Raw genomic sequence first — 27,020 nt, 5'->3', positions numbered from 1 at the left:
ACACACACACACGTGCACACACACTCATCTACTAATACCCTTAACATAGGCAGAACGTGGGCAAACAAAGCCCTATGGGGGCCCTGTGGGGTGGCATTAGTCCTGGATAGAGGAAAGATAAGGAAGAACCTGAAGAGGGAAACATTTGAGATAGGCTTGTAAAAGTGGGTGTGATTTAGATGGGCAAAAATACAAGGGAGATGGGGAAAGAATTCCACCCTAGGGGAAATACTTGGACAAAGACACCTCAACATCAAGAATTGGGGAGAATCAGCAAATAATTCAGTGTTGAGAGGAATTGGGAGCTTGATGGAATGGGAACCAGAAACAGATAAGACTACAAGGTAAGCTCCAGCCGTGTTATAAGAACACTTTGAACACTGTACAATGGAGTTTGGAATGAATCTCACAGGGATCAGGAACTCTGAAAAGATTACAAAAGAAGAGAGATAGAATTATAGTTGTGTGCTAGAATGAGACAGGAAAGATCAATATACAAACTCTTATTTACCAAGAAAATTAAATGAGAAAGAAGCATTATGAGGGAATCAACATCTTTTCCAGGCAAACTTCATCAATATAAAATGTAATATTTAAAAATTTCTTTATACCCCATAAAAATCAGAAAGAGAGACTGATTGAGACAGAAAGACTACAAGTCTAACTTTTAGATCAGAGTGATTAAAGGAGTTCTGTGCTCTGTTCTACCTACTCCATTAAATATAAAAGAGTTCCCCATTTTTAGCTCTCTATTAACCCTAGCATCATATATCTGAAGTGGAAAAATTTGGGGGATCATTTCATGCAATGTTTTACTTTTTTCTTATTATAAAATTTTTTAACTAATTAAAAAGTAACAGTAATTCAAACATTATAAAAATAGATAATATTGAAGTTAAATATCCTCCTCTATCCCAATATTCTCATCCCCAATCAATAAGTGATAAGAGGCTATTTATCTTTTGTGTCCTCAATATATAAAGTAGAAAGGAAATGAACCCTAAAAGAAAAGTTGTCTTTAAAGATACTGAAGCCTAAATTAGTCAGTTATCTCTATTAATGAAGCAATATAGAAATGTTTGCTAATTTAGTGTTTATTTACCAGGTACTAGTATGAATTCTACAAAAAGTTGTCACTGACAAACTGAAAGAATGCTGGGCAATTTCTGCAAAGAAACAGCCAACTGAATATATGTATCTAATTTGGCTCCTTCTAAGGCAATGGCACCCCACTCCAGTACTCCTGCCTGGAAAATCCCATGGACGGAGGAGCCTGGAAGGCAGCAGTCCATGGGGTCGCTGAGGGTCGGACATAAGTGAGCGACTTCACTTTCACTTTTCACTTTCATGCATTGGAGAAGGAAATGGCAACCCACTCCAGTGTTCTTGCCTGGAGAATCCCAGGGACAGGGGAGCCTGGTGGGCTGCCGTCTATGGGGTCGCACAGAGTCAGACACGACTGAAGCGACTTAGCAGCAGCAGAAACCTCTAACACTACTGCAGTGGGGTTTTAGTTTGAAATTTAAGTATAAACACTCAAGAATGGGAGGAAAAACAGTAATATTTTTAGCAGCTGAAAATCAAATGAATAAATGATAAATGCCTCAGCCAACCCAAGAAAACAAAATCCTAAACCAGTGGCACAGAGAGTAAAGAACAAACCCGATTTTACCGTAGAATTCTTTAAGTATTTTGAAATTGGTGGAGCCAAGATACCTCTGGCATTGGGGATGGAAAAGTATTTAGTGAAAAATTAACTTTACCCAAGAAAAGTCCGGCCTTTGTTCCAACTCCTGAGAGGTAGCCTCTAAACTTCTAGAATTCCCTGAGCGATAGGATTATTTTTGTTGTTCATGGTGGGCCCTCAGACAACACCTGATAGTCTACACTAACAAGGTGATGCATGATGGGAGCTAACCACACAGAAAGACCATTAACGCAATTAGAGGGTTGGGGCCTTGAGCAACCATATGGGCAATCATTCATGCCTAAGTAATGAAGGCCCAACAAGAATTATCAACACTGAAGCTCAAGCACACTTCCCAAGTGGGCGATACTCCGTGAGTACGGTTATACACCAAGCACAAGAGGTAATGCATCCCTAAGGACATGGATGCTTTGTATTTGGAAATTTCCCAGTCCCAGATTCCACCCTATGTTTCTTCCTTTGGCTGGTTCTGATTTGCACCCTTCTGCTAGAATAAAACTAAAATCATAAGTATAGTGCTTTCCTGAGTTCTGTGAGTTGATCTATCGAATTATACAATCTAAAGGAGTCTGTGAGAATCTCCAAATTTATCATTATCTGGTCTGAGTGAGGACAGTCCTGGGGACCCCAGAACCCACAGCTCATGTCAGAAATCTTGGGCAAACTAGACAGTCTTGAAGAACTGTACCCTTAACCTCAAGTTTCGCCTAACTGTGGGTAATGGAGCAATGCTATGTTGAGAAGATTAATTCTGATTGAAAAATGTTTAGAGACATTAGAATTTTAGGTCTTTCCTTACTCTGTGTTGCTGGGTAGTTGCACTCACTCCAGTTCTAGATGTTTATTCTTCAGAAAGAATCAAAGGATCTCTGGACTTAGGGGCTCTGGGCAGTTGAATATAGCAGTACCTTGAAAATAGGGGAATTGAGTTAACAGGCATTTGGAGTGCTGAGACCCCGAGTCCTCCTCAGCAACTTGACTCTCCAAAGCCTTCATCCTCCATTTAGGAGACTAGAGACACCTCCCCCACCCCCACAAGTAGATTTGATCAGTCCAAGAAGATACAATAAAAAATCTGGCACATCCAGATCACCATACAATGACATTCAGGCCTACCCACACATTCTGAGATTCAATCAGTTTTCTAGTCTCCTACTCCTAAATATGATCAGGCAGTTAAGGACTAGCAGAAATTAAGGAAAAACTCTAATTTGGATAACAGTCCCAAAGGAAGCAAATAAAAAACTTCAACCTGGAGGAAACAGACTATGCGAGGAGAAGATGATTTGGTTAAAAATAAAAATTACCAGAGATAAGATATCGTATCCATGAAACAAGAACAAAATTTTATTTTAAAAAATGTATAGAAAAAAGAAAAATTTGGAAAAATAAAAACATGATAGCAGAAAGAGAAATCTTAATATAATGGCTGGAAATAAAGTTGAGGAAATCTCACAGAAAGTAAAGCAAAAGATAAATAGACAGAAATTAGGAGAGGAAGATAATCAGGGACCAATCCAAGAGGTCCAAGAATAGGAGTCCCTGAAGATGAAATGAAAAAGAAAGGAAAATATCATTAATAAAATCTTATAAGAAAATGAAGGACATGAGTAAGAAGACCCACTCAGTGTATGAAAATAGACACACAATAGGACACTTTATTGAAATCCAGAAAACTAGGAAAATAAGATTTGGGTTAAATGTAGAGGCATATACAAAGAATTATAAATTAGATTAATTTAGATCCTAATAGTAACTATGATATTGTGATTTATAGTAAGAATATCTATTTTGTCTTTATCCCCATTTCTGGCATAGAGTTCCTAAAACTCTGGGAATGTCCAAAGCACAATAGCAAAGATATCATCTTTCGTTATAATATTTGTTCTTTTGTCCTTCTTCCTGAACTAGCTCCAGAGCCATAATGGTGAAAGGAGTGTCTTGTTATTCTTAAAAGTCCCTTTCAACCACACCTGAATTTACGTTAATGAGGTAACTTTCAGAAAGGATGAGGGCTGATTGCCAGGGAAACCAACCAGATTAAGACATTGGAACTTTTGGCCCCACCCCCCCCAACTTCTAAGGGGGAGAGAGGGGCTAGAGGTTGAATCAAACACTAACGCCTATGATTTAATTAATCATGACTGTGCAATAAAGCTCCATAAAAACCCAAAAGGACAGGCTTTGGAGAGCCACCAGATTGGTGAACAAGAATGCATCCACAGGCTAGGTGGCTGGTACATCCCAAACTCGACGGAGACAGAAGCTCCTGTGCTCAGGACCCTCTGGACTTTGCCCTGTGTATCTCTTTATCTGGTTGTTCACTCGTATTCTTCAATAACCTTTGTGACAAAATGATAATATAATAAGTAACCTGTTTTCCTCAGTTCTGTGAGTGGTTCTAACTAATTAACCTGAGGAAGGGATTGTCTTATAGCCAGTCAGTCAGATGCACAGGAAGACAATATGGATTTGGAACTGGCACCTGAAGTGAGTAGCGAGAAGGGGACAGTCCTGTGGGCTGAGCCCTTAACATGTGGAATCTGATACTATTTTCAGGCAGACAATGCCAGCACTAAGTTAAATTACAAGACACCCAGCTGATATCACTGAGTTGTTTTGTGTGGTAAAAACCACACACTCAGCAATGCCAAAAGTGAAGAAGATTATTGAGAATGGAAGAGACAGGCAGAAGTGAGTTTTTCCATAATAGCAACACTGGAGACTAGAAGACAATTATTTTCCTCAAGAAGAAAAAAGAACTCTAGCATATAATGGGATACCGAGAATAAAACAGTTTGATAAAAAAAAAATCAAATGTGAGGACACGATAAGAGACTAGTCTCTTCACATTTAAGTTCACAAGAAAAGAAACCTCCCACACACTTTTCTCAAGAGATAACCAGTCTCTTTGGTAGGTACTCCACCAAAACAAAGAGGTAACCAAGGAAGAGGAAGTTAAAGGATGCAACAAACAGGAAACCTATCACCCCAGGGTGGTAAAGAGGAGAAATTTAAGGATGCCAGCCATATACCAGGGCAAGGAAGGCATCCAATCCAGATTGGACCAGGTCAGAAGGCTCTCAAAAAGACTTCTCCAAACAGATGACAATGAAAGAAAACCTGTGCAAATGAACACAATAAGAAGAGATTTGTTGATCTAACAGAGCACTGGAGATTGAATTAGAGACACAGAAAACTAAGCAAATAATAACAATAAACTCTAGAAAAAAATTAAAAGGTGTATAAAATAGAATAGGAATTATATTATTCTATGTGGTTTAGCTAAAAATTGCATTTGCATATTCTTAATAATAACACTAAATGTTGATGTAATCCAAGTCACAACATGTTTTTGCAGGAAGAACTGGGGGTAAGAATTGTGTGTGTGCACCCATGGGCATGTGTGCCCCTGTGAGAGAAAGTAAGAGAGAGGGATGGAATGGGGAAACAAGCTAAATAAATTCTTATCTTTCATAGTGAGAAGTCAATAGATAAAAATAAGAGAAAAATACTCGGGAAGTAGTCATGCCATTCTATTGTTCTAAGACAAAGGTACTTACCAAAGAATCAGCTGACAGATGAAAATGGTTGCCTCTAAGAATTGGAAATGGAAAAGAAAGTCTAGAGGCTGCTGTTTATCCAAAATCCCCAAGCTACTTGACTCTAAACTATTTGTGTATAAGCATACAAATTTAAAATACCTAGATTAAAAAATAAAAGTGTTTCTTAATTGCAGGACAGGGGTTTAATAGACTCAGGTACATTGAGAATTTCCAAATAAGGAATAGGAATATATGACTTATTTGACTATGAAAATGATTACTTTTGTTTGCTTGTTTTGGGTAGAGAATGGCACAATACTGGACGGGGCACTCAGTAACCATGCTAAGTTTAAATCTGTGCCTACCCACCTGTTAGAACACCCTATTTTAAAAGACAAAATGCTTATTGTGACTCAGTTCAATAATAAGGTTGTATTTGTTTCATTCAAATAATTCCTTTAAGAAGTAAGTGCTTCCTATAACTAAACCTTATCTCATGATGAAAGCCACGATTAAGGGACCAAGCTGAAAATAAGGTTATTTCATTATTTGTTCCACGAGTAGATATGTTCTAGAGTGAATAACTATTATTTCTGACGACAACTGAATCAGACTAAAATACAAAATCATGAACTGAAGCCAGATCTTTCAACTAATATTACATTTGTTAGTACCATTCATGCTGCAACCTGAGAACACATCAAACAACTACCCCACAGTACTATTCTTTCATCAACAGAAGGCATTTTACAGGTGATGAACTCTCATAAAGACCAGGATTTTCAAAAGCATTATTTCCTATTCATTATTATTTCCTATTCACCCTAACTTCCCAGACATGCAAAAAAGATTTTCTCTAGAAGATTCTAATGTCAGATTTAAAAATACTAATGGAGACAGTAAGAGCTCTTAATATTTAATGGTCTGATGTGATCACAGATTCTCTCTCTGAATGTTCTTTAATACAGAAAGAATAATTAAAGGTCTGGTATTATATCTGCTTTTCAAAGAAACAATTTCAGCAAGGTAAAATTTTTTCAAATATTTTACAATGGTTTTGCTTAAAATGAATCAAGTTTATTAAATACTGTTAAGTATTTCTGTCCATCCAGTCATCTAAATTGAAGATTGGTATCCCTGATAAAGTATGACTTGCTCCAACATGAACTGTTGCTTTAAAAAATAATTCCTAGAATAAATAAAAGTTCTACACTATGGACCTGCAAAGAAAAATAAAATATATATATTTCTAGTAAAAAAGAGATAGATAGAACAAAAATAAATATGGGCTTGTACTATGTATGGGTAGGCAATAAAAGCATAGGGCATGGACAAGCTTAAGCTTTTTTCTTAATGAATTATTCATTCTCTTGCTTAAGGAAATAAATAGCAATAATAGAAAGTGCTGAGTAACAGCTAATGGCTTAAAAGCCTCTAAAAAGAACGTGGCAGATCCTTTAAGGACTCTAGAAACTTAGATTGAATACTACCAGATGCTCTGTCAGATATTCCCTTCAGCAAACAGGAAAAAAATATTTTATCTTTTAATGTAGGTTGTCTCCTCTAAATCCCAGGGAGTACAAGGGACAAAATGCTGAATATTATAACAGATCAACCTATACTGTCTCCCAACTGCTTGAGAGCTAAAGCCTAATAAGTTGAAAGCAAAAACCCTCCAGCCCTTAGATTTTATCACTTACCACTAACAAAGTTTAGCTGTGCTGTGGGAAGAGAGCAGCAGGTTCCCAGAGAGGTCATCATTTCCAAACCTTTCACTTCTTGCTCTCCTTTAGTAAGTCGTGGATAAGACTTTATCATCAAGCACATGAGAATCTGGCAGTCATCCAAGACCCCAGGGTCATCCAGATGCTTTAAAGCCAACTAAGCGTTTTATTTTAATTTTTCCTATCTTTCCTTCTTAGCAACAGTTAAAATTGATAGGACACTCCTAAACAGTTGTTTCTTCTCCATCAAGCTCAGAAAATCATCTTTGTATAATTTTTCAATTAAGACTTCACAATCATATCATACATCACATGACACAGCTATTTTGGGTCTTACTTAGTCATTTACAGCTAAATACAAATGAATCTCAGACATATTATGCCTGTCACAGCTTCTGTTCATTGTGCCCTTTGCCCAGATCCTGTCATCATTAACAGTTCCCTATGAGTCATTGATTTGGATACTAACGTCTTTTGAATGAATTTCTTCAACAAGAAATGTTACTTCATAGGTTTGAAAATGAACAATCCAGAATATGTCATCAATACAGCTGACAACTTTTAGAACAAGAGTATTTGGAATGACCTTTAATTAAACTAGTCTCTCTAATGTGGGAATTTTATTTCATTTTTAAATAATGTAAAACACAAACATCTGAGAGAATATGGCTTTTCTCAGCTTCCATCATAATGTGCAAAGTAACATGAAGGAAACAGATTTAGACAGATTTATAAGAAAGCAGAGGAATATTTTGGCCTGACAGTTTTATGTATACCACAGTTTAAGGGAAAAAAGGTATTTAATGGGCATCTCACTTTGACACTTTCTTGGTGCTGTGAAAAACCAGTGAGGCAACACTTGTTGACCCTCCCCCTTCCAGGAACTTCAGGCCCAGGAAAGGAAGAACTAGCAGTTTCTGTGTGGACTTACTTCTCAACTGAACTATAAAGAGAAAAGGTTGGAGAAAAACTGCTCTGAACATAAAGAGTAAGTCTGTACTATTTTTCCATTTTTTACCAGCTTTACTGAGATATAACTGACATATAAAATTGTATACACTTAAGTGTGTGTGAGGGCTTCCCTTCTGGCTCAGACGGTAAAGAATCTGCCTGCAATACAGGAGACCTGGGTTTGATCCCTGGGTTGGGAAGATCCCCTGGAGAAGAGAATGGTTACCCACTCCAGTATTCTTGCCTGGAGAATTCCATGGACAGAGGAGCCTGGTGGGCTACAGTCCATGGGTCACAAAGAGGCGGACACGATTGAGTGACCAAGCATGCACACAAGCGTATGTGATGATTTGACATACAAGTATTGCAAAAGGATAACCACATAAGGTTAGTTAATACACCCATCAACTCATATAATTACAATTTTGTGTATGTTTGGTGAGATCACTTAAGATATATTAGTATTAAATATAGTCACAATACTGTCCATTAGATTCCCAGAACTTAATCATCTTATACCTGGAAGATAGTGCCTCTAACAGCCACATTCTACTTTCCATTTCTGTGAGCTTGGTTTATTTCAGATTCCACATACAAGTAAAACCATACAGTATTTCCCTTTCTCTGTCTGACTTTTATCACTTAGCTCTCAGGTCAATCCACGTTGTCACAAACAGTAGGGTTTCCTTCCTCTTATGGATTATATATATATACATATATATACATATATATACATACATACACATACACACATTCATGTCACATTATATTTATCCATTCATCTCTTGATGAACACAGATTTTTCCCATGTCTTAGATATTGTGACCAATGCTGCAATAAACTTGAGGATAGATATCTCTTCAAGACAGTGATTTCATTTTCTCTGGATACATACTCAGAACTGGGATTGCTGGATCACATAGTAGTTCTGTTTTTTGAGGAACCTCCATACTGTTTTTCACAGCAGCTACACCAATTTACATTCCCATCAATAGTGCACAACAGTTGCCTTTTCTCCACATCCTCACCAGCATTTGCTGTCACTTGTCTCTTTGAGAATAGTTATTCTAATAAGTGTGAGGTGATAGCTCATCGTGGTCTTGATTTGTATTTCCCTGATGATTACTAACATAGAGCAACTTTTCTTATACCTGTTGGCCATTTGTGTATCTTCTTTGGAAAAATATCTACTCACGTTCTCTGCCCATTTTTAAACGGGATTATTCAGGGGGGTTGCTATTGAGCTGTATAAGTTTCTTATATATTTGAGATGTTAACTCCTTATCTAATATATGGTGTGCAAATATTTTCTCCTATTCCATATACTACAAAAACTTTTTCCCAGTTGAGTATTCTTGACTGCCTTGTCAAATATGACTCAACTCTGCCCTCCAGCGAGTAAGCACCAGCCCCACCTCCCCCACAGGCCATGTACACGGCTTCAGGGGGCCCTAGCTCCACCCTCCAGCAGGTCCACACCAAGTCCTATCCCCTCAGGGCTGCGTGACCAGCCACAGGGGGACCCAGCCCCACTCATCAGCAGGCCAGCAGCAGCTCCATGCCCCCCTCACCAGATGACACAGCCCACTGCACAGGAAGCCTACCCCACCCTCCAGCGGCACTGAAGTCACCACATGAGGCATGACCCTGCCGCCAATAAGACCAGGGGCCAGCCTGATCTCCCAAAGCACCCACTGTAATCAGCTCCAGCACAACAGAAGGGAAACACATCCCACATTGATGGCAACCCCAGAGTGTACAGCTCTGGTGACCAGAGGGGAGGGTTTCTGGGCCCCAAAGCACACTTCCTCCATAAGGCCACTTCTCCAAGATTGAGAAACGTAACCACTCTACCCAACACACTGAAATAAACACAGAGAACTGGGCAAAATGAGGAGATGGACAACTATGTTCCAAACAAAGAAATGAGGCCTAACCTCAGAAAAACAACCAAATGAAGTGGAGATAAGCAATCTTTAAGATGATTATTTTTATTTATTTGTCAGGCAAATTATAGATCTTCATTTCTTTGTGGTTGGAGTTTCATTATTTTTATTTGGTCATGTTGTATATTGCCTGACACTTCATGATCCATGCAACTTTACCTTGGTTTTTGTACATTTGAAGGAGCAAGCACCTCTTTCAGTCTTTATAGTTTGATTTCAGTAAGAACAGATCTTCTCCTGTCTATTCCTCCAGTTGGTGGAATAACCTATAGAATCACAGTTATGTTGGGCTAGAGCTGGTTATGAGGTTTTTGCTGGGTATGCAGTGAGATCCATGGTCAGTGGGCTTATTATCAGGGTTTCAGGTGGATGTGGATAATGTCTGGTGCCTCTAGTACCTTATTCAGTAAGTATATTGAGTAAGTAGTGCTCAGACAACTGTTCACTTCTGAATCCACAGTGGGGTCTTCAGACAGTGAACCTATTACAGGTGTGTGGCAGGTGTGGTCTCTAGGAAGATTGCCACCTGGTCATTGGATGGGTCCCTATGTGGGCAGGACCTATCGTGAACCTCGGCTGAGAGGGGCCAAAAGTAAGCCCCAGGACTGTTTCAGTTTCCAGAGCCAAAACTGAACTCGGCAGACCTGTCTCTGCAAGCATAGATAAGTCTTCCACCAGGTCCCTGAGCAAGCTGCTCTGATCCCTGACTGTGAGTAGAGGCACTAAAGCCAAGTATAGGACCCTTTTAGGATCTCCAAGAGTTTGGACAACAGGGCCTGCTGCCTGATCTCCATGCCGGCAAAACTGCTGGCAGACTGTAAAGGCACTAGAGTAAAGGGTCCTTTCAGGATCTCCAAGGGCACACATGGGAGTGTCTCCTGTGCTGGGACCCTAGAGCCCCAGGACTGTCAGCAGACTGGCAGACTGTGGCTGTGAGGAAGCTAAAGCCATGTATAGGGCCTTTTCAAGGTCTCCTACGATCCATATGAGAGTTTCTCCTGCCAGGTTCCTATGCCAACAGGCTTGCTCTTGGATTGCGGCTGGCATAGGACTAATACCTAGTCTAAGGCCCTTCAAGGATCTCCAGGGAACAGATGAGAGTATCTCATACCTCATCAAGTCTCTGTACTTTTAAACTAGTTTCTGAGTCTATTGTTGTTAAGTCGCTCAGTCTGTCCAACTCTTTGTGACCTCACGGACTGCAGCACACCAGGCTCCCCGTTCTTCACAGTCTCCCAGAGTTGGTTCAAACTCACGTCCATTGAGTTGATGATACCATCCAACTATCTTCTGTCACCCTTTCTCCTCCTGCCCTCAATCTTTCCCAGCATCAGGGTCTTTTTTAATGAGCTGGCTCTTCACATCAGGTGGCCAAAGTATTGGAACTTCAGCACCAGTCCTTGCAATGAATATTCAGGACTGATTTCTTTTAGGATTGACTAGTTTGATCTCCTTGCAGTCCAAGGGATCCTCAATAGTCTTCTCCAGCACCACAGTTTAAAAACTTCAATTCTTTGGCACTCAGCCTTCTCTCTGGTCCAACTCTCACATATGTACATAACTACTGGAAAAACCACAGCTTTAATTATATGGACCTTTGTTGGCAAAGTGATATCTCCGCTTTTTAATATGCTGCTTAGGTTTGTCATTGCTTTCCCTCCAAGGAACAAGCATCTTTTGATTTTGTGGCTGTAGTCACTCTCTGTAGTGATTTTGGACCCAAAGAAAATAAAATCTGTCACTACTTCCACTTTTTCCCCCTTCTATTTGTCATGAAGTGATAGGACCAGATATCATGATCTTCGTTTTTTAAGGTGGAATTTTAAGCCAACTTTTTTCACTCTTTTCTTTCACTGTAATCAAGAGGCTCTTTACAGAAAGAATAATTAAACGTCTGTCACTTTCTACTATAGGAATGGTATCATCTGCATATCTGAGGTTGTTGGCATTTCTCCCGGTAATCTTGATTCCAACCTGTGATTCATCCAGCTCAACGTTTCACATGATATACTCTGCATAGAAGTGAAATAAACACGGTGACAATATGCAGCCTTGATGTATACCTTTCCCAACTTTGAACCAGTCAGTTTCATGTAAGGTTCTAACTGCTGCTTCTTGACCTGCACACAGGTTTCTCAGGAGGCAGGTAAAGTGGTCTGGTACTCCCATCTCTTTAAGAATTTTCCACAATTTGTTGTGATCCATCCACACGGTCAAAGGCTTTAGCACGGTCAATGAAGCAGATGTTTTTTTCTGGAATTCCCTTGCTTTCTCTATGATTCATCAGATGTTTGCAATTTGATCTCCGGTTCCTCTGCCTTTTCTAAACCGATCTTACACGTCTGGAAGTTTTTGGTTCACATACCACTGCAGTCTAGCTTGAAGGATTTTGAGCATTACCTTGCTAGCACGTGAAATGAGTGCAACTGTACAGTAGCTTGAACATTCTGTGGCCCCAGGGCCATAGAATTGTCCTTTGGCAGGGGTACCATACCCTAAACTGAAGAATTTCAAGCTTATATTTATATTTAATATACTTATATTAAATAATACACTTATTTAATATTTAGATCTCATCTATTCCACTCAGATCTCAAAATCCTATCAGCATGACCTTAACTTCAGTCAGGAGATTGGAATCTGATCAGATCTGAAGGAAAGACTGAAAGATATTATTGAGGGAGGTTAGTTCATCAGTAAATATCACTCTATAGCAGGATTCTTCTACCTTGCTATTATTTACATTTTGGGCCAGAAAATCCTTTATTATGGCTTCCCAGGTGGTACAGTGGTAAAGAATCTGCCTGCCAATGCAGGAGACACAGGAGACATGGGTTCAATCCCTGGGTTGGGAAGATTCCCAGGAGAAGCAAATGGCAACTCAATCTGGTATTCTTGCCTGGAAAACCCATAATCAGAGAAGCCTGGCGGGCTGCAAATTCCTTGGGGGTTGCAAACAGTAGGACATGACTTAGCAACTGAGCACAGCACAATATTGTATAATAAAGAGCTGACTTGTGCATTGTAGCATGTTCACCACCCGATGCCAGTAGCACTTCCACCTGTCCAGTGACGACAATCAAAATGTCTTTCAGTTCAGTTCAGTTCAGTTCAGTCACTCAGTCATGTCCGACTCTTTGTGACCCCATGAATCGCAGCACACCAGGCCTCCCTGTCCATCACCAACTCCCAGAGTTCACTCAGACTCACGTCCATCGAGTCAGTGATGCCATCCAGCCATCTCATCCTCTGTCGTCCACTTCTCCTCCTGCCCCCAATCCCTCCCAGCATCAGAGTCTTTTCCAATGAGTCAACTCTTCACATGAGGTGGCCAAAGTACTGGAGTTTCAGCTTTAGCATCATTCCTTCCAAAGAAATCCCCCCCCAAAAAAAAGAAATCCCAGGGCTGATCGCCTTCAGAATGGACTGGTTGGACCTCCTTGCATTCCAAGGGACTCTCAAGAGTCCTCTCCAACACCACAGTTCAAAAGCATCAGTTCTTCGGCGCTCAGCCTTCTTCACAATCCAACTCTCACATCCGTACATGACCACTGGTAGAACCATAGCCTTGACTAGACGGACCTTTGTTGGCAAAGTAAGGTCTCTGCTTTTGAATATGCTATCTAGGTTGGTCATAACTTTCCTTCCAAGGAGTAAGGGTCTTTTAATTTCTGGCTGCAGTCATCATCTGCAGTTATTTTGGAACCTAAAAAAATAAAGTCTGACACTGTTTCCACTGTTTCCCCATCTATTTCCCATGAAGTGATGGAACCGGATGCCATGATCTTTGTTTTCTGAATGTTGAGCTTTAAGCCAACTTTTTCACTCTCCTCTTTCACTTTCATCAAGAGGCTTTTTAGTTCCTCTTCACTTTCTGCCATAAGGGTGGTGTCATCTGCATATCTGAGGTTATTGATATTTCTCCCAGCAATCTTGATTCCAGCTTGTGCTTCTTCCAGCCCAGTGTTTCTCATGATGTATTCTGCATATAAGTTATATAAGCAGGGTGACAATATACAGCCTTGATGTACTCCTTTTCCTATTTGGAACCAGTCTGTTGTTCCATGTCCAGTTCTAACTGTTGCCTCCTTACCTGCATATAGCTTTCTCAAGAGGCAGGTCAGGTGGTCTGGTATTCCCATCTCTTTCAGAATTTTCCACGGTTTATTGTGATCCACACAATCAAAGGCTTTGGCATAGTCAATAAAGCAGAAATAGATGTTTTTCTGGAACTCTCTTGCTTTTTCCATGATCCAGCAGATGTTGGCAATTTGATCTCTGGTTCCTCTGCCTTTTCTAAAACCAGGTTGAACATCTGGAAGTTCACGGTTCACATATTGCTGAAGCCTGGCTTGGAGAATTTTGAGCATTACTTAACTAGCGTGTGAGATGAGTGTAATTGTGTGGTAGTTTGAGCATTTTTTGTCATAGCCTTTCTTTGTCTTTAGATAGTGCCAAATGTTTCCTAGGGTTAAAATCACTCCTGGTAGAGAACCGCTGCCTTATATTGAGACTCACAGTTGACATTCCCCTCCCACATACCCAGAGCTTCACATCAGCTTCTAAAATATTTTAAAATTATGTATGGGTGAATATATATAAATCTATAATCTATGTTTGAGTTAATTAACCATCTAGGAAGCATAGTGTAGTTTGGCTCTTCTCAACTAAAATTATTTTGTTCTTCACAAGATCCAAACTTAAAAAAAAAATTTCTGAAAAACACCATCTAAAATTAAAAGTATCCATCCTTCCAAAATTTAAAAATAGAAAACAAAAACTATTTAACATTATCTACGCATGGGAAATGAAGTGAGGTTTACCTTACTTTACACAATTCTAAACAGATGTTCTTTCTCACTCAAGAAACAATTTATTATCTTAATCATCATCATGATCATCTAAAAATCTCATCATATATAATCAAGAGAGGTAAGAAAGTCAAGCAGATTTTCCTGAGGATACCTCTGAGGTTCTGGCCTTTAAGAGATGTGCATCGAATGTCAGTTTGAAATGTGAAATTTTATTACCTTTCACCTTGTTAAGTACTTTTAATGTCAGTTTCAAATTAAAAGAGTGCCTCTTTGCATGTAAGAAAAATACTTTTAGAATGTATGTATATATGTGTGTGTCTGTATCTGTATACACTCTAAAAGTATTTTTCTTACCGTCTGGTGGCTCAGACAGTAAAGAATCTACCTGCAATACAGAGACCTGGGTTCGATCCCTGGGTTGGGAAGATCCCCTTGAGAAGGGCATGGCAACCAGTTCCAGTATTCTTTACTGGAGAATCCCCATGGACAGAGGAGCCTGTGGCTGCAGTCCATGGGGTCATAAAGAGTCAGACACAACTGAGCAACTAAGCATATATATATATATAACCGAACCACTTCACTGTACAGCAGAAATAATGAACACAACCGTGTAAATCAACTACATTTCAATAAAATAAATTTTCTTTAAAAAAAAGAAAGAAAAGCTCAATTATGAGAACTATACAATTTCAAAGTAGAAAGGAACCTCAGGAGCCATCTATTAACCTCTTATCCCAGGAAGGGATCAACACATCAAGATTCCTGGTACATGATTAAGGATAAAGAAAGATGGATTTTAAGAAGGTTCACTTGTGAATCAACTAGAAAACTATCCAAATCTGCTGTTATAACTTTTACCCATTGGTATAACCTTTAAAGAAAACAGAATTTTTCTTTCTAATTCATCAGTTTCCATTCAAAAGTTCTGGGCTCTTTTCTCATCTGTGTAGTTTTAAGCCCCTATATAATCCTAAGCCTCACTGGTGTCAGGAAATGAAGTAGAACAAGCTTCCTAAGACAGCTGACCATGTATCCCTTCACCAAAACCCCTCCCACCTACCCCTCAGATCAGATCAGTCGCTCAGTCATATCCGACTCTTTGCGATCCCATGAATTGCAGCACACCAGGCCTCCCTGTCCATCACCAACTCCCAGAGTTCATTCAGACTCATGTCCATCGAGTCAGTGATGCCATCCAGCCATCTCATCCTCTGTTGTCCCCTTCTCCTCCTGCCCCCAATCCCTCCCAGCATCAGAGTCTTTTCCAATGAGTCAACTTTTCGCATGAGGTGGCCAAAGTACTGGACTTTCAGCTTTAGCATCATTCCTTCCAAAGAAATCCCAGGGCTGATCTCCTTCAGAATGGACTGGTTGGATCTCCTTGCAGTCCAAGGAACTCTCAAGAGTCTTCTCCAACACCACAGTTCAAAAGCATCAATTCTTCGGCGCTCAGCCTTCTTCACAGTTCAACTCTCACATCCATACATGACCACAGGATAAACCATAGCCTTGACTAGAAGGACCTTTGTTGGCAAAGTAATGTCTCTGCTTTTGAATATGCTATCTAAGTTGGTCATAACTTTCCTTCCAAGGAGTAAGCGTCTTTTAATTTCATGGTTGCAGTCACCATCTACAGTGATTTTGGAGCCCAGAAAAATAAAGTCTAACACTGTTTCCACTGTTTCCCCATCCATTTCCCATGAAGTGATGGGACCGGATGCCATGATCTTCGTTTTCTGAATGTTGAGCTTTAAACCAACTTTTTCACTCTCCACTTTCACTTTCATCAAGAGGCTTTTGAGTTCCTCTTCACTTTCTGCCATAAGGGTGGTGTCATCTGCATATCTGAGGTTATTGATATTTCTCCCAGCAATCTTGATTCCAGCTTGTGCTTCTTCCAGTCCAGCGTTTCTCATGATGTACTCTGCATATAAGTTAAATAAGCAGGGTGACAATATATAGCCTTGACGTACTCCTTTTCCTATTTGGAACCAGTCTGTTGTTCCATGTCCAGTTCTAACTGTTGCTTCCTGATCTGCATACAAATTTCTCAAGAGGCAGATCAGGTGGTCTGGTATTCCCATCTCTTTCAGAATTTTTCACAGTTTATTGTGATCCACACAGTCAAAGGCTTTGGCATAGTCAATAAAGCAGAAATAGATGTTTTTCTGGAACTCTCTTGATTTTTCGATGATCCACCAGATGTTGGCAATTTGATCTCTGGTTCCTCTGCCTTTTCTAAAACCAGCTTGAACATCTGGAAATTTACGGTTCACGTATTGCTGAAGCCTGGCTTGGAGAATTTTGAGCATTACTTTACTAGCGTGTGAGATGAGTGCAATTGTGCGGTAGTTTGAGCATTCTTTGGCATTGCCTTTCTTTGGGATTGGAATGAAAACTGACCTTTTCCAGTCCTGTGGCCACTGTTGAGTTTTCCAAATTTGCTGGCATATTGAGTGCAGCACTTTCACAGCATCATCTTTCAGGATTTGAAATAGCTCAACTGGAATGCTATCACCTACACTAGCTTTGTTTGTAGTGATGCTTTCTAAGGCCCACTTGACTTCACATTCCAGGATGTCTGGCTCTAGGTGAGTGATCACACCATCGTGATGATCTGGGTCATGAAGATCTTTTTTTGTACAGTTCTGTGTATTCTTGCCATCTCTTCTTAGTATCTTCTGCTTCTGTTAGGTCCATACCATTTCTGTCCTTTATCGAGCCCATCTTTGTATGAAATGTTCCTTTGGTATCTCCGATTTTCTTGAAGAGATTTCTAGTCTTTCCCATTCTGTTGTTTTCCTCTATTTCTTTGCATTGATCACTGAAGAAGGCTTTCTTATCTCTTCTTGCTATTCTTTGGAACTCTGCATTCAGATATTTATATCTTTCCTTTTCTCCTTTGCTTTTCGTTTCTCTTCTTTTCACAGCTATTTGTAAGGCCTCCCCAGACAGCCATTTTGCTTTTTTGCATTTCTTTTCTATCAGAATGGTCTGGATCCCTGTCTCCTGTACAATGTCACGAACCTCAGTCCATAGTTCATCAGGCACTCTATCTATCAGATCTAGGCCCTTAAATCTATTTCTCACTTCCACTGTATAATCATAAGGGATTTGATTTAGGTCATACCTGAATGGTCTAGTGGTTTTCCCTACTTTCTTCAATATAAGTCTGAATTTGGCAATAAGGAGTTCATGGTCTGAGCTACAGTCAGCTTCTGGTCTTGTTTTTGCTGACTGTATAGAGCTTCTCCATCTTTGGCTGCAAAGAATATAATCAATCTGATTTCGGTGTTGACCATCTGGTGATGTCCATGTGTAGAGTCTTCTCTTGTGTTGTTGGAAGAGGGTGTTTGTTATGACCAGTGCATTTTCTTGGCAAAACTCTATTAGTCTTTGCCCTGCTTCATTCCGTATTCCAAGGCCAAATTTGCCTGTTACTCCAGGTGTTTCTTGACTTCCTACTTTTGCATTCCAGTCCCCTATAATGAAAAGGACATCTTTTTTCGGTGTTAGTTCTAAAAGGTCTTGTAGGTCTTCATAGAACTGTTCAACTTCAGCTTCTTCAGCATTACTGGTTGGTGCATAGACTCAGATTACTGTGATATTGAATGGTTTGCCTTGGAAACCAACAGAGATCATTCTGTCGTTTTTGAGATTGCATCCAAGTACTGCATTTCAGACTCTTTTGTTGACCATGATGGCTACTCCATTTCTTCTGAGGGATTCCTGCCCGCAGTAGTAGATATAATGGTCATCTGAGTTAAATTCACCCATTTCAGTTCCATTTCAGTTCACTGATTCCATACCCCTAACTCCTTTCAAACACACCCAATGTCACCTAGTTAGCATTTTCAAAAGGGATGGACTCTTTGTCTTAGATCCATTTATCAACTAATCATGCAGCCTTCACCAGCATCATCCTCTCTCCACGGACTTAACTGAGCCTCTACCCTTCACCAATATCCATTCATCAAGGAGTGATGCTTATTTCTACTCAGAGACTATTGGAGAGGCATAAAGGTCATCTTCCTCACCTCATACACCCATTTGGAGATACTTTACACTATAGCAGAGAATAATTATATCTTTGATTAAGAAAAGAGGCTAAAATCAAGTCACACTCAATTTACCTGTATTCTTAGGAAAAACTATGTAGCAGACGCCCAAGTTCTCATTCTTATCTTTAGAGAGTTTTCTCATCCACTTAAGTGAAAATCAAATGAGCTCCCAACAGTTAAAACCATCACCAAAACCATCCTGTCTTACTCTGAACACTGAAAAGTTTTTAGTATTTTATTAGCAAAAATAATTTTGTTAATCTGAGACCACTTCTTTTTTGTAATAATTTTTAAGTCTCCAGCCCTATTCAAGTCAATCATTTCAGAGCTAAATTTGGAATGATACTACTTTTATAAGATAATGTAACAGCTGAAGACTCATTAAAATTTTCATTGTACCCTGCAGTAGAATTCTGTTCTTTTCCCCTCCTTCCCTGTACATTTCCACTTGATTAATCCCGGCTCCCAGCCAGCCAGTCTTGGAGAAGATCCTGCTTCCCTACCCAATCCCCACTGCTAGCTCTGGTGTGCCAAATACTAATTCTTACTCATGCAGTGGCAGCTCCTCTTTTTTGAGAAGCTTTTCCTCGCCCTCCTCCTCTCCTGTATTACAGTTTGGGGGAGTTACGAGGCCAGTGATTTACACAGGTACTAGAGGTACCTGACACCACCCAGAGTAAGCCTACTCTTTTGGCACTTCTCTGCACATTATCTGACAGGAGGTATCCTCTGCAGTCCTGCAAGGAATTCTTTTCAGGACCTTGAGGATTTTCTGCCTCAGCTCCTAATAGGCATTAAACCAAATATTTTGCCCAGATTCATCCTACCCCCACTATGGAAGCCTCACTTGCTCCAGGGGTATCTCATAACCCAGGATCCTAGGACAGTTTATTTGTTTGGTTTTTGTGTTTCTGTGGAGTTGCCATTGCTCTGAAGTTAGCTGGTACCATTTATTAAGTCTCTAAATCTCAAACTATGGGCTTCCTGAAAACTACCTGGAAGCAAAATGCGAATGAGAGATCATAAAAAAGAACGAAGGAAGAAGTAGAGACACTCTGAGACAATCTCAAACCACCTCACTGACATGCAGTGGTAACTTAGGTTTGTGGCTCTACACTGGTGCCCACACCTCTGTGAGGGTCAGCCTCCCAGGTGCCTGTCCAGGCCTGGCCAGGGGGGCTCAGCCTCTGCTCCCACGCTCTGTGCTCTGTGGTGGCTAAGGCTCTCCTCGGTGCCTGAGTGGCCATCTCCTCACACAGAGCTGAGCTGGCAAACTGATGCTGCCCAGGCCCAGAAACAGTGGGGGCTGCATGGTTTGTCTAATTCTCTGAACATAAACTTGGCAGGAGTCCTTTGAGTTACTAAGCAACTGAACATCTGACATGAAGTGTTTAACAACCTTTCCATAGATTACTAAAAGTTCCCAGAGTAGATTCATGTCTGGTCCCGTGAAGAAAGAAGAAGGAAACAGAGGTAGCCAAGAAGAGAGTGGGGAGAAAAAGCCAAGAAAGAAGGCGAAAGGAAACAGCAACTTACAGAGGCAGGAAGAAGAGGAAGGCAGGAAAACGGGAGGCATTTGAGATGGAGACTCTCAGGGAAGGAGATTATGCCCCAGGACAGCATTTCCCAAAAGCTCTAGGAAGCAGTCTTTCAGCAAAAAGAGTTTCTACGGTTTTCATTTGTTATACAGAACCATGGGTCTTTCCTCCATTTTTGTTGTCTTCACTCCACTCAGCCACTCACCTCAAATACACAGCTCTCACAAAATCTGTAACAGGAGGCTAACACGCATGACAATCTCATGTAGACACACAAGGAGCAGAATACCAATGCAAGACAGGTAGCAAGAACGGAGGAGTTCACTCCTTCTGGCTTAGAAAGCTCTCGATTCTTAACTTAATGTTCTGAGCAAGATGCCTTTCTGCTGCCTCTCTGGACCGACTTCCTGCCCTGCTCCCTGGTGCAGGCAATGTGTGCTTAGTCGTTCAGTCGTGTCCAACTCTTTGAGACCCCATGGACTGTAGCCTGCCAGGCTCTTCAGTCCATGGGGATTCTCTAGGCTAGAATACTGGAGTGGGTTTTCATGCCCTCTTCCAGGGGATCTTCCCAACCCAGAGATCGAACCCAGGTCTCCCACACTGTAGGCAGATTCTTTACTGTCTGAGCCACCAGGGAAGTCTGGTGCAGGCAATAAGGAGATGAATTGTTTGTGGAAAATTGGAAAATTTGACAATAAGAATAAATCAACCAAAAGCCAATCAGCATTTTATTAACACATGGCTAAAAATCTAAAACCAAGAATTGCGACAGTTTTAATAATAGGTTTGTGGGCCTCAAATTCTCTCTCCCACTACCTTTCTTTAATAAACATTGTATTCTACATAGAAGTTAATCCAATCAGCTTCCAGCCCTGACACACAGAGATCCGGCGAGAGGTACTTCTTTCCAGAGTAAATTTTAGGGGTCCAGAGTCAGTGGTATGTGCTATTACAAGAGCAATTCTTGCCTCCAGCCCCCCAGAGTACTACATATCTCATTTAAACAGCAAATTAGAAAAAGCAATTGTCAAGAGGAAAAATTAAAACTTGAGTGACATAAATTCTGCCATTCTGTTTGATCACATGGAATTTTTAACTCATGCTTAAAATTTAAAGCAGTAAAACAGTGCAATTATACTGTTTTGTTTGATAAATGCAAAGTTAATACATGAAATATTTTACTGAATTTAAACTTTAAAATTATTACTTTTATGAATAATTGTTAACTATATTTATTATAAAACTTAAGGGTGAATCAATAATTATGATTGATTATTCACATGGTTATTGTTGAAAATAATTTTGTCCTATATAAGCAAGGGTAAGGGTATTAAAAATTATCTGTTCTGGGTGTCAAAAATGCCTGGTATACCATTACCTCTTTGGAGCACATAAGTGTCTCCTCTGCTCTCTGGCTTCTCACTGGGTTCTTACTGGACCACTGGTGGGGATCAGGAAAGAAAAAGAGCGAGATCGGGGCATTTATCTCTTCCTTTCCTTGCAGACTTGCCCAACTCTGGCAACATCCTTTGACATTTCTCCCCAGCTTTATTGAAATATGATTGACAAATAAACAGTGTATAAATTTAAGGTGCACAGGTGGTCCAGTGGTTGAGAATCCACCTTGCAGTACAGGGGACACTGGTTTGATCTCTGGTCCGGGAGGATCCCACATGCCGAGGAACAGCTGGGATTACTGTGCCACAATTACTGTGCTCTAGAGCCTGACAGTGGCAACCCACTCCAGTACTCTTGCCTGGAAAATCCCATGGACGTAGGAGCCTGGTAGGCTGCAGTCCATGGGGTCGCTAAGAGTTGGACACGACTGAGCAACTTCACTTTCACTTTTCACTTTCATGCATTGGAGGAGGAAATGGCAACCCACTCCAGTGTTCTTGCCTGGAGAATCCCAGGGACGGGGGAGCCTGGTGGGCTGCCGTCTATGGGGTCGCACAGAGTCGGACACGACCGAAGTGACTTAGCAGCAACAGCAGCAGAGCCTGACAGCCACAACTACTGAGCCCATGTGCTGCAACCACTGAGGCCTGTGCATGCAGAGCCTGTGCTCCCCGACAAGAGAAGCATCGCAACGAGAAGCCCACGCGCCACCTGAAGAGTAGCCCCGCTCACTGCAACTAAAGAAAGCTCGTGTGCAGCAAAAATGACCCATCACAGCCAAAAAACGTATGAATATTTTTTCCAAAAAAAACTTAAGGTTCACAACATGATCTTTGGAAATATGTATATGTTGTGAAATGATTCCCCCAATCAAGTGAATTTACCTATGCATCACCTCATGTATTTACTCTGTGTGCGTGTATGGTGAAAACACTTAAGGTCTATTCTCTTGGCAACTCTCAAATACATGATACAGTATTATTAACTACAGTCACCATGCTGAACATCAGATCTTGAAAACTTTTTCATCTTGCATAAGTGAAATTTAGTACTATTTGACCAGTATCTCCCCGTTTACCTTACCCTCCTGCCCCTGACAACCACAGTTCTACCCTCTTTTTCTGAGTAAGTTTATTTTAGATACCATATACAAATAAGATTAAATGATGTTTGTCGTGCTCACTTTGGCAGCACATATACTAAAATTGGAATGATACAGAGAAGATTAGCATGGCCACTGCCTAAGGATGATATGCAAATTCATGAAGCATTCTATATTAAAAAAAAAAAAAAGTTTGTCTTTCAGTGTCTGGTTTATCCCACTTAGCATAATGTCCTCTAGAATCATCCAGTTTGTCACAAATGATAGGATTTCCTTCTTTTTCATGGCTGAATAGTAATCCATTGTATAATATTCCAATATACCACATTTCTTTATCCATCTACCCATAGATGGCCATTTAGGCTGTTTCCATATCTTCCTTACTGTGAATAATGATGCAGTGACATAGGGATATGACTACATTGATGTCATTTCCTTCAGATATATATCAGAAGTGGAGTTGCTGAATTATATGGTAGTTATTTCTTTAGGTGTGTGTGTGTGTGTTTTTTTTAAGGACTCTCCATACTGCTTTCCATAATGGCTATACCAGTTTATATTCCCGCCATCCTTTGACTTTGACCAAAGTCATTCTTCCCCCATCCGACCCATTCTCTCCCTCCCTCTGTTTCCCCTCAATTGTGATTATTACCTGCTCATTCAGACCCAGGGATGGACAGGCACTGCCCTCATTCCTTAGTAGCCTGAGGATACCACACTATCCCCTGTCATTTCTGGATATCCTGTCTATACCTTTATACATTTAGTTTTATTTAAACTCTCTGAAAATTACCCACTTTGTAGGAGTCAACTATTTTCCACAAAGACCCTAATTAATGTATATTCTTACTTCTTATAAATCCAATTTCCATCACAACTCTTCATTATCCTAGATCTCAAACGGAAATGTTTCTCCTCCTTAAATATGTATATTCTAATTCCATAGCGTCTTAGGATCCTGGGAATGGAGTAGTTGATATCAGTTGTTTATTTACACTTTCAATATTCAGGGGAAAGTGGATGTGCACTTAGCTGATGAACTGCTACAGCAAAGCCTCTATACATCACTTCCCTTCTCCAAAGTTTGCTAGTCACCTTGTAAAAGTAACACTGGACAAATTGCTTCATTTAGCACAACATCTCTCTCCACAAAAATCACTATCACTTTCCTGCATCTCCCCAAATTAAGATCTAAGAGTTCACCAGTCATACCATGTCTAAAAATTAAACTTATACATTCTGAGATTAATCAAAGCCTATTAACAGGGCTAATCTTAATCGTCCCAAAGAAAGGCAATGCCAAAGAATGTTCAAACTACTACACAATTGTACTCATCTCACATGCTAGCAAAGTAATCCTCAAAATTCTCCAAGCCAGGCTTCAACAGTATGTGAACTATGAACTTCCAGATGTTCAAGCTGGATTTAGAAAAGGCAGAGGAACCAGAGGTCAAAATGCCAACATCCACTGGATCATAAAAAAAGCAAGAGAAATCCAGTAAAACATCTACTTCTGCTTTATTGACTATACCAAAGCCTTTGATTGTGTGGATCATAACACATTGTGGAAAATTCTTAAAGAGATGGGAATACCAGACCACCTGACCTGTCTCCTGAGAAATGTGTATGCAAGTCAAGAAGCAACAGTTAGAACTGGACATGGAACAACAGACTGGTTCCAAATGGGGAAAGAAGTACGTCAAGGCTGTACACTGTCACCCTGCTTATTTAATTTATATGCAGAGTACATCATGCGAAATGCTAGGCTGAATGAAGCACAAGCTAGAACCAAGACTGCCGGGAGAAATATCAATAACCTCAGATACTCCGATGACACCACCCTTATGGCAGAAAGTGAAGAAGAACTAAAGAGCCTCTTGATGAAAGTGAAAGAGGAAAGTGAAAAAGTGGGCTTAAAATTCGACATTCAGAAAACTAAGATTATTGCATTTGGTCCCATCACTTCATGGCAAATAGATGGGGAAACAATAGAAACAGTGACAGACTTTATTTTGGGGGGCTCCAAAATCACTGCAGATGGTGACTGCAGCCATGAAATTAAAAGACGCTTACTCCTTGGAAAAAAGCTATGATCAACCTAGACACCATATTAAAAAGCAGAGACATTGCTTAGCCAACAAACTTTTCCATCTAGTCAAAGTTATGGTTTTTCCAGTGGTCACGTATGGATGTGAGAGTTGGACTATAAAGAAATCTGAGCGCCGAAGAATTGATGCTTTTGAACTGTGGTGTTGGAGAAGACTCTTGAGAGTCCCTTGGACTTCAAGGAGATCCAACCAGTCTATTCTAAAGGAAATCAGTCCTGAATATTCACTGGAAGGACTGATGCTGCAGCTGAAACTCCAATATTGTGGCCACCTGATGTGAAGAACTGACTCACTAGAAAAGACCCTGATGCTGGGAAAGATTGAAGGTAGGAGGAGAAGGGGACAACAGAGGATGAGATGGTTGGATGGCCTCACTGACTTGATGGACATGAGTTTGAATAAGCTCTGGGAGTTGGTGATGGGCAGGGAAGCCTGGCGCACTGCAGTCCATGGGGTCGCAAAGAATCGGACACGACTGAGGAAATGAACTGAACTGAATCTTATGGTCAATGGGAAGACTTAATTCCAGACAGTACTGACTTTAATGTGTCCACATCCTCTGCATTTCATTTCATCCATTTCCAAGTTAACAGCAACTAAAAGCATAGCTAAGTTTTTCTACTAAAAGTATTTCTTGGAATAAACACTTTTGTTAATAATTTTCAAAAAAATGTGTGGGAGAAAAGGCACACTAATCTCTATTCTCTGCCCTTATAATGTTTAAAATGACTTAAATACTCTCACAGTGTGAGGATCTGACATCAGAGTGCCAAGCAAATTCAAGCAAGGAAACAGGTTTCTATTTAGTAAAGAGCAAAACTACATGATTTCTGCAAAGCAATTCATCAATCTGATATGACTCTAACGTAATTACTCAGGAGAGAATCTGGTGGTGGAAACGCCACTGAAGAAACAATTACCTTAACTACTCTGCATTGATGAAAATGAGAAGTAGAGTCAAACAACAACAATAATAGCAATAATTAAAAAAAAAAAAGCTAATGCATCACACTTTTGTAAGGCACAGTTTTAAATGTTCTACCTGCATTCACTTATTTAATCTTCAGAACAATCCTAGGAATTAGATCACTATTGCTGTTCCCAATTTTCAGATGAAGAAAAAGAGATTCAGAGAATTTAAGTAATTTTTCCAAAGCCATCCAGCTAGTAAGTGACAGAGCTGGGATTCATGAGTGGGTCATCTGGCTTAGCACCCATATATCAAACCACCAAGACATACCATCTCTACTGGAACTTAGAAAAACCATCCTTTTACTGGTGTGCAATTAAAAACTATATCATCTTATCACAGCATGTGAATTCCATTTAATTTCTGCTTCTCTTTTAGGAACAACAACTAAAAATGGAAACTGAGGCATCCCAAGAGAACTCTTACTGGTGTAGTCAGAGACATGGCATTAGGACCTAGTTTTTTCAGCAGAAAAGAAAATGAATAAATTCTCATCATTTAGGAGAGAATCAGGAACTTCTTTGTGAATCTGCTGACGGCTATGGTCCCTTCCCCAGAATGTACTTTGCATTCAATTTCAGGGAGTTTGCAGAAGCCCAGATGTCCATCCATAGGCCTTATGTGAGAAAACTCTCTTCTTAAATGAATCCTAAGTCTACAATGCTGTATATACTTCATTAAATTAAAAAAACAAGAATCAACTGATAAACCAATATTTTCACTGGGTGACTTCTACAATCAAAGCACTGTGCCGAATCTTGTGTGAAGAGTCTCAGAAAAGACGTGTAATATAGTCCTCGCCTTCAAAGAGCTGGATGGTCAAGTTTGCAAAATAAGACAATATAAGAGTAGGGTCATTACTTCTCTAAGGACTCTAAAGAAAGAAATATTAATTTTAGCTTGAGTTGTCAGTCAAGGCTTTAAAAGAAGACTTGGAACATGATGTGGTCTAGAGAGCTGATTAGGATTGCAGAGAAAGTGAGAAATGGCATTTGATATCAGAAAATAATAGAATTCTTCCTTTTCACACTTGCCTGGATTTGTAGGCTAAGAAAATTACTTTTATGAAAAATACTGTGTGTTACCAGCAATTGTTAAGAATCTTATTTTCTAACCATATACTGTGCTTCCTGCCAACGTGCTCACCTCGGGCCC

At 40.1% G+C, this 27,020-nt stretch overlaps 1 protein-coding gene and 1 non-coding gene across 3 annotated transcripts in view; one reads left to right on the top strand and one right to left on the bottom strand.

The window, feature by feature from the left end:
• The window catches only part of AKAP6 (A-kinase anchoring protein 6), a 501,487-nt gene that overhangs the window by 395,006 nt on the left and 79,461 nt on the right, over positions 1-27,020 (bottom strand). The gene's annotated exons all lie outside the window — the stretch shown is intronic.
• On the top strand, positions 22,861-22,967 carry LOC113880239. The gene has a single exon (XR_003507696.1). It is a non-coding gene; the product is annotated as a U6 spliceosomal RNA (small nuclear RNA).

The sequence above is a fragment of the Bos indicus x Bos taurus genome, chromosome 21, assembly GCF_003369695.1.
Source record: "Bos indicus x Bos taurus breed Angus x Brahman F1 hybrid chromosome 21, Bos_hybrid_MaternalHap_v2.0, whole genome shotgun sequence".
NCBI classification, from domain to species: Eukaryota; Metazoa; Chordata; class Mammalia; order Artiodactyla; family Bovidae; genus Bos; species Bos indicus x Bos taurus.
The sequence above is the reverse complement of the archived record's forward strand: the minus strand, read 5'-3'. Positions and strand labels throughout refer to the sequence as shown.